This window comes from Papaver somniferum, chromosome 6 (assembly GCF_003573695.1).
Source record: "Papaver somniferum cultivar HN1 chromosome 6, ASM357369v1, whole genome shotgun sequence".
NCBI lineage: Eukaryota > Viridiplantae > Streptophyta > Magnoliopsida > Ranunculales > Papaveraceae > Papaver > Papaver somniferum.
In genome coordinates, this window is record NC_039363.1 from 37,937,501 (window position 1) to 37,946,556 (window position 9,056).

Consider the following 9,056-nt stretch of genomic DNA (forward strand, 5'->3'; position numbering starts at 1 on the left):
TTATTACTTCCATACTTTTAATTCCCATGCCCCCTTCTTCCAATTGCACACAAACTTTTTCCCATTTTAAAGTAACAAGTTTTCTTATATTTGGATCACCTGTCCAAAGGAAATTTCTTATAATTCTTTTACATTCCCTGATCACCCTCTTTGGCCATTTATAAACAGACATGTTGTAGACGGGAACACTTCTAAGTACTGTCTTCACAAATATCAGTCTTTCTTGAAATGCAAGCATTCTCCCCTTCCATCCTGCAAGATAGTCTTGTATTTGCTCCACCACTCCCCATACATGAATTGTTTTCACTCTGCCATGAAATAGCATCACACCTAAGATTTGTTTGGAAATTTTGCTAGTTGCATTTGACAGTCACCAGCTATTGCTTCTTCTCTAGATTGAGATGTCCCTCCCACAAAGCATTTTCTCTTGACCACACTTACTATTTGGAAAGAAGATTGTTGATATTCAGCTAAAGTATGCATTAGTCTTCTGACATTTTTCCTGTCTCCATTGCAGAATAAGAACATGTCATCTGCAAAAAAAATGTGACTAGGACAGATCCCAATTCTGTTTACTATTGGAAGTAATTTTTTCTCTGCCACCATTTGAGATACTGTTCTACTTAAAACATCCTCAGCAATAATGAAGATCATAGGAGATAGTGGGTCTCCCTGCCTTATGATAGGTGTCTAAAACACCTTAATATTTATCTATTGTTTATGCTTTCTTCGCTGAGTTTTCTTGTAAATTATGTATCTTATGTTTTCTTTTGAGTTTTATAGATATTCTGGAGTCGCACGGAGGAAAAGAAAAAGAAATCACCCAATTTGAGAAAAAAGGGAAAATTTGCCATTTCATGGGAGAACACTATCTGGAGCCCAGTTAAGGACAAGGGACAACTCTTTTGGAGGAGTTCTAAAGGACAACCAACTATGGATAAGGGAGGTTTCCATCTGGGTAGCCCTTATCAAGGTGACTGAGGTGTCTAAATCAAATCCTACCCTATAATCGAGATTTGAGAAATCTCTACCTCTCATTCATTTCATAACAGTTACCTGAAATTGAGAAAGAAAAGCAGCAGTTGATGCTAGAGATCAGATGGAGAAGCTAGTAGAGAAACTGAGAGATGGTGAAGAGATTCAGAGAGACACTGTTCGAATTCAGACATGGCAGAGATGATGTTCAAGAAAGAAAGGGTGAATCGGGAAGAAATTGAGATGAAGAAACTTAGGGTTTTGCTGTTGCTCAATCGAATCAAGAAATTAGAGTTGAGAAAGGGGATCTGGTGCGAATTGAAACAAGGGGTTTGTGTTGATTTTCTATTCTGAAGGAAGAACCTGGTAGATTTATATGAAGATTAAATGAGAAAAGGGGGTTCTGAACTGAGAAGGAATTAGGATTCGAAATTGGGGTTCTGAAGATGATGCAGGTGATTTGTGAGATGATGTTTGAGTTTGAGCTAAAGGGAATATGGTTTGCTAGAGAAGCTGAAATTGCAGGTGGTGGTTTGATATGATGTTGCTGGTTAACTGCAAGATGTGATGCAGTTGCAGGTGTTTGCTTGCTGCTTCAAGGAGCTGAGAAGGAGTATGTGCTGAAGTACTGAGCTGTAGAAGGAGCCCGAGATGGAGTTGCAGCTGAAATGGTGAATGGAAGTGACAGACCTGCGTGTTGAGCTGATTGCAGTGGTGGAATTGAGATGCTGTTGTATGAGATTATGTTCTGTGGTTGAATTCTTGAGAATGAGGAAGCAGGTGCAGCTGATATTGTTGCTGCTGCAGTCTGGTGGTAGTTCTGAAGAGTTCGCAGGCAGAGATTGCAGGGAATGAACAAGGCGGAATCAGCTGTAGGCCTGTATGATGCTGATGATGGCAATGCAGTGGTGGAGCGGTCGAAGTTACAAGATAACTGAGCTATGGGGAGCTGAATTACAGGGAGCGAGAATTATGCGGATGTTCACAATGTGCTGAAAGTGATGCCACAATTGTTGTGTTGGGAACTGTAATCTGAATCAGCTGGATGAATGAACGAATATCACAGGGAAGATGGTTATGAAATGGCCTGAATTTGAGCAAGAGTTGCTGCTGGACTTTGCACTGTCAGTTCCACAAAACTGACAGGAATAGCAGTCATGGACCCGATGGGTTCTTGAATCATTGGGCTTGTTCTAATTATTGGGCCAAGATTCAGCCAGAGCAAATAGAATGAAGGGTTGGACGTGCAGAATATACTGGCACGAGTTTGGCAAGTCAGAGGATATAAAAGGGAGAAACCTATACTTTATGGAGGGGCTATATTTTAATTTCTTCTTATACTTTTGTTTTCTAGGGTTTAGAAACACGATTCTTCTCTTTATTCTCTTTATTCTTGTGATGAACTCCATGAATATGTGTAGCTAATTATCTTTTGGTTAAGGAATAAGTTGGATTTCCAAACATGGGTTGTGCTCAATAAATTGGTTCTGTCTCATGTTTTATCGATTATGATTCGCAAGAAATATCGCCATGTATGATTGATTATTAGTTTTGTCAAGTTACAAAATGGTAGAACTCGTAATCATATCTATTGCTAGTTTAGGGTTTATTATACGTAAACGTGATACACCCTGAATACAAGTAGCATAATTGTGATTATTGCTTGTAGTGATACATCCTAGTAGTCACAAGTGAGTCATAACCTTTGTTAAATCGGATTAGTGCTTTTACACGTTCGATTGCTTTGATTGGCCTGATTTCATAGAACTTAATGCATCTAGGGAATTAAACTTGATTAGTGCTTTTACACGTTAGGTTGTTCTCTAAGGTAGAATTCATACTCGCATCTTTCAATGTGTTTGTTGATGAAAATAGGAGATTTGCGGGATATGCTTGCTATCAAGGTATCTTAGGGCCTTTGATAAAAGAGAGATTAAATATCAATTCTAGTTATTGTTAAAAAGCATGTTTGTGAATGAAGATGAATCCTTAACCAATATTTGCTCTATTTTAATTGCTTCTTTATTTCTTTGTTTTGTTTTTATTTTATTTTAGTATATAAAAATCAGAACCCCCCCCCCCCCCCCCCCCCCCCCCCCCCACCCACACACACACACACCACACACACACACACACACATCCCCCCTGGTATTTATATGAAATCGGAACAATTTGACAACCTTAGTCCTTTCTGTGGGAACGATCCTTTCTTGCCCTTGCTATATTTATATTTTGAGTAGTAAGAAAGTGTAATTTATTTTTGACGCATACGACAACGATCACCTTAATCCCCTTTCCACGGAGAAATATCCAGCAGGACCTCCATTAATCATGACAGAAATTCTAGCTGATCTAAATAATTCTTTTATCCAGCAAATACATTTATCAGAAAATCCTAATTTCTGCATCACTGTGAAAAAGAATTCCCAACTATTGGAGTTAAAAGCCTGAGTAATATCAATTTTCATCCCCACGTTTCCACCTCTTCTTTTGATTTCCATTTCATTTACCATCTCAGAAGCTTAGAACAATTTGTTCTTGAATAGATTTACCTTTGATAAAAGCTCCATGTTGAGGTGAAATGATTTTGCTGAACAAACTACTAATCCTCATAGTGAGAATCTTTGTAAAGATTTTGAAAAATAAATTGGAAAGACCAATTGGTCTAAACTGATTTTCTTTTTTAACATTTTGAGTTTTAGGGATTCATACCAAAAAGTTGGAGTTTAGACCATTGGGGATGTAGCATCTCTTCCAGCAGTATTGAATGGCAGCTATTACATCCTTTCCAATAATTTCCTAGCATTTTCTATAAAACCATCCACCAAAACCATCTGGTCCTGGAGCACTGTCCGGATCAAGATCAAAAGTAGCAGCTTTAATCTCACTTGCAGATGGTATTAAATCTATGAAGTCCCTGTCACCTTGTGAAAGAACTTCTGGAACTGCTCTCATTATGTTGCTAGCACTTTGAACATCTTTATGTTGGAAATTTTCTGCACAATGCTTTACTAGAATTTCAGATATTTCTTTCTGAGTGGCAATTCCATTTTTATCTTCAAGCTCAGTGATGGAATTTTGAGATTGCCTTATCTTTATGGAGGTGTGGAAAAATCTTGTATTAGTTGCTCATTCTTTCAACCATTTAGTTCTTGCTTTTTAGAATAGAATTTTATTCTGTTGACTTGTTAAAATTTCTTGTACTCCTCTAGCAGTAACCAGATTATTTAACAGCTTTGTATCCTCTGGATTGTTGTCTGATTTTAAGGTTGCTTGTAATACATCTTTGTCAGCCGGAATGAGCTTAGCATTAACATCTCCAAATACCTCCCAGTTCCATTTCTTTATAATTGAGTTCAGATTTTTAAATTTGTTCATGAAAATGAAAATGGGAGTTCCAAGTATTTCTTTATTCCACCCATCACTGACTACCTTCAAAAAATCTTTATGTGTTAGCCAAACCTTGGGTGCTCTGAATGGAGCATTTTGAGGTTTTTGGGATTGAATTGTGAGCTCCACATAGACGACTGTGATCTGAAGTTCCCCTGGTTCCTACTTTATATTCCCAATTTGGATAGAGGTCCAGCCATTTGTCATTATACACCGCTCTATCTAAATTGCAAAGAATCCTTTTTGCTCCTGCTTTGTTGTTACACCAAGAGAAATCCAAGCGTGATTTGGGAGCATTTATTAGACCACATGAGTTAAGACAATGATTGAAATCTAACATTGAAGTTTTGGGAGGACTCCTGTCATCTTTTTTCTCCTCGATACTAATAATCACATTAAAGTCACCAGTGACAAGCCATGGAAGATTATAAGAGCTCATTAATTCTAATTCTTGCCATAATTCCCTTCTATCTAAAGTTAGATTTGCTCCATGAGTCCTTGTCACTGTTTCTTCACTAACTTTGACTGTAATTGCTTGTTTTGTTGTAGATATCACCTATGGATCAGAGATTGAAGAACTCCAACATAACCAAATATTACATTTTCTCTCATCACTAGTATTATGAATAATCTTGCACTTCATACCAATTAACTTCAACATTTTTGCATATTTTGATGTAGCACTAACTTTTGGTTCAACTAACCAAACTAATGAAGGTCTAAAATTTTTAACTAAATTCTAAAGCTTATCTTTGGCTTTAAGTCACCTTAAGCCTCTGATATTCTATAATAAGACTCTCATTTGGAAGAAAGAGTTGAGGGAGTAGGTCCTCTCTTCCCAGAATCATTTTTACCAACATTTTTTGCAGCTTGTCTTCTTGTAGTGACCACATGCTTGCTTTAATGTGAAACTGCAACTTTTGGAACTTCTATAATGATTTCTTTACTTACTACAGAAGGAATAACATTCACCACAGTAGTTTGAGAAGTAGATCTTATCTCAATCATTTTTACTACATTCAGAGGAGGAAATTCTTCATGAGAGTTTAATAAGTTGTCATCAAAAAATTTTAGAACTTCAAATCTTCCAGATGGAATTTCACCTTCTTCTAATTGCTCTTCAATATGAACTAGAGAAGGAAATGTAAACTTTTCTCCACTTGAGTTGCTATCTAATGCTGACACAGGATTACAAATATCAAACCCAATTACCATATCAATATCTTCTTTATTCTTGTTTTTTCTTCTATATCTATTAACCACAGTTGAGCTAGTTCCCATTTCACCTTCCTTTTGAGTTGTTTCTTTCCTTTTTGCTCTACATTCAGCCACATAATTCCCTACAACCTTTGCAAAGGCGAGGGTACTCAAATATACCTCAAGTTAAAACTTTTCCTACCTATAAGTCCTTTCTCCGAAAGTGATTGTCTATGGACTGAGTCGAGACAATGAAACTAATCGGTCCACACTTCGTGTGATCGTCTATGGATACGAGATCGAGAAAATACAACAATGAAGTATGTTTACTTGATAAAAGGTTCGGACTTAACCAAACACAATAGGATTGCTTATCAAGTAAATAGGAATTAACTTTTGTGTAGTTTACTTTAGTTATAATAAAACAATTATAATGCGGAAAATAAAAGAAAATGACACAGCAAGATTTTTGTTAACGGATGCAGAAAAACCCCGGGACCTTGTCCAGAATTGAATACTCTCAGGATTAAGACGCTACACAAAATTAAACCAACTTCGTATAGTTGAGACCAAGCAACTAAACCTATAGTTCACCTAGTTCCGTCTGTATTCCCACGCCTCCAACTTATAAATAAGTCACATACTTGGAACAATTCATTTGGTTCGTATTCCAAACAGTAAAGGAACAAAAAATCTGTTTGGTATCAACCATCTCCAACCAAGTGATGTGAGTTCGACAAAGGCTCTCCTGTTTATCTCAAATAAACTCCTGCGTCATGTTCTTAAATCTATCTTATGTTCACCTACCAAAGGTACTTCTTAAGATTTTGCAATTAATACTTTTAATCACAAAGAATTGTATTGATGCCGATCTACAAAACTAAACAATCCAATCTACCACAAGGATAAAAAGATTATAGTTGGATCCTCTTATACCGAAACAAGTATTGTGCACACCAAAGATTATGAACCCCAAATGAGAAATCTTCAATATATTCTTTTTCTTCAAATCTTCTTAGATCTTGAATAAACACCTGCACACAAAAACTTGAATCTCTTGTGATCAATCACGCACAGAACGGAGTCTGTTAACAATGGATTATCACAAGATCGTCTTTAGAACTAAAAACAGCCTAAAGATCCCTGTCGAAACTTCGATCTAGTTTGAGTGAATCTTATATCAGAAGATAAGATTCTCAAGCATAAACAAACTAGGTGCAATCAAATTTCAACCACCGTTAGTTAATCAAATCAATCGAAAACACAAGATAAACCGCAATTATCTAGTTTCCCACCAACAGTACTAATAGAGCTTATCAATCCCAAAGAATACTTTAAATTGAGCGGCCGTAAGAGATTTCGCCTAACTAGGTTACTCTCCTCTCCGAATAGGCGGCTACACCAGTAACAACATAACTGAGGAAGTTTGCTGTCACGAAGGATTAGTTTGCTAGAAATGCAAACTTCAAGTATTTATAGACAAGGAAGTTTGGACACCAAGGAATTTACAAAACCGAAAATATTCTCAAGATATGCAATATATTCCAAATTCGGTTTCCATAATTCCTAGAAATGCTCTGTCCAAAATATTAACCGAAAATCTCTTTGAAAAATCTTTAACTAGTAAATGCACATTACTGACTCTCATTTTCCTAAAATAAAATTAACAACCTTAAATAAAAGATTCTTAACTTATTTATCTTTTGATCCTGGGATTTTCTTCCTTTAGCTATTAAGGAATAACTTTGAACAATAAAATATAAATATTATTGTACGTGTTCAAAGTATGTCGACATCCTTACTTTGTAAGTCCTCTTTCATACTTACAACCTTGAAACCGATTTACCACACTTCCAAACAAGTTTAGAATTGGTTCATCTGACTTTCAAGAACTATGTGATTGATCAAGAAAACTCAATCACAAATTATGGGTTTAACGGTTCTACCAAAACAAGTTTCGGTTCTACCTCCATGTGAGTAATGTGCATAGTCACACTAGCTTCCCAAAATTCGGTTGACTAGGTACTAGGATCGGTTCCCCACATATATATGGTATCTAACTTATATGTGTTGCACATGTCCATGGGATCTGTTCCCCTTTGCCTAAAAACGTGTTGCACATGTCCATAGGATCAATTCCGCTTTCTACTAAAAACTTGATGCACCTCATAAAAGGATCGATTCCCCTTTGTGATGTGTTGTACCTATTACTAGGATCGGTTCCCCTTTACCCATATTTGTTCATACAAAAATCACAAACTCGATCATACCATCTCAGGTGATTACTTAAGATCGGTTTCACTAATAAAAGTCATAACAATACATAAGCCAGGCCTATGTGAATAGTTTTACCAACACAAACAAGTCATGAGCGGATATACTAAATCACACATATTGGTTGTTCACAAGATATGCAATGAATAACAATACCAATAACGCCTGGCAATTTCCTCTTCGATTCATAAACAAGTTTATGAACTTACTTCCTTAAAACACATGTTGAACATTGTTTCCTAGGATGAAATCCTCGCCGCATACCCATACATAATCACAATAACATTTAAATGATTATGTCGATGTCTTATCTACAAAGTTTAATTGTTAAGTAATAAACCTCGTATTGTATTCCTTAATACTATGTCTATCTAGAGTGTTCATGCTTCGCAGTTTTGTTTTCAATATGCACGACTTGATAGATACGTTAGGGAATGAAACAGTGCAAGTCAAATATCACCAACCTCAAGTGGAAGGATGGTGTTGTCGTTGTGGATTCTTACTTCTTCACTTCTTCAAGTATTCGCAATACTTGTAATGTCTCATAACCTAATAATTTCAAGCTAACCTATACGAAGTTGACTCTAGTACATAATCAAGCGACTCCTAAAATCAGTTTTGATTCACTAAAATATGACAACAAAACTTGACATACCAACTCTTGGTGGGTTCAACCGAGCTATGCTCTAAAAATCTCCCCTTTTGTCAATTTTAGTGACAAAACTCTTATAATCATATCGATAAACAAATTATAATAATTAATTACACATACGCTTGATTCCCGAATTCAACATCACAATAACCTGTATACATTCAATCCTTAAATGTCGTTGTTGACATTATAATAACAAAGCTAGTACTCCTCATAAAGGTGAGATAAGTTGATATTATCAATCCGCACGTCTTTGTTATACCAATTAATATGATATGCTACTCCCCCTTAGTCTATGCTTTCACTCTTTCGTTAGATAAACGTTTAAGCATAATTATCCTTTTCCTTTAGTGATACCAATCAATATAAAATCAATGCCAGTATCACTTGTTTACTCCATATATTTCTCCCCCTTTTTGTCACAAAATGACAAAGAAACGAAAAAATAAAGGACAAACCGAAAAGAATCTTACAAATCTCAAAATAGACTTGCAAACCTATAGAGTTAAGCACGAGGGTTCCACACACCATTTTTGATAACCAATATCAAAACCGAAACTAAAAAGTA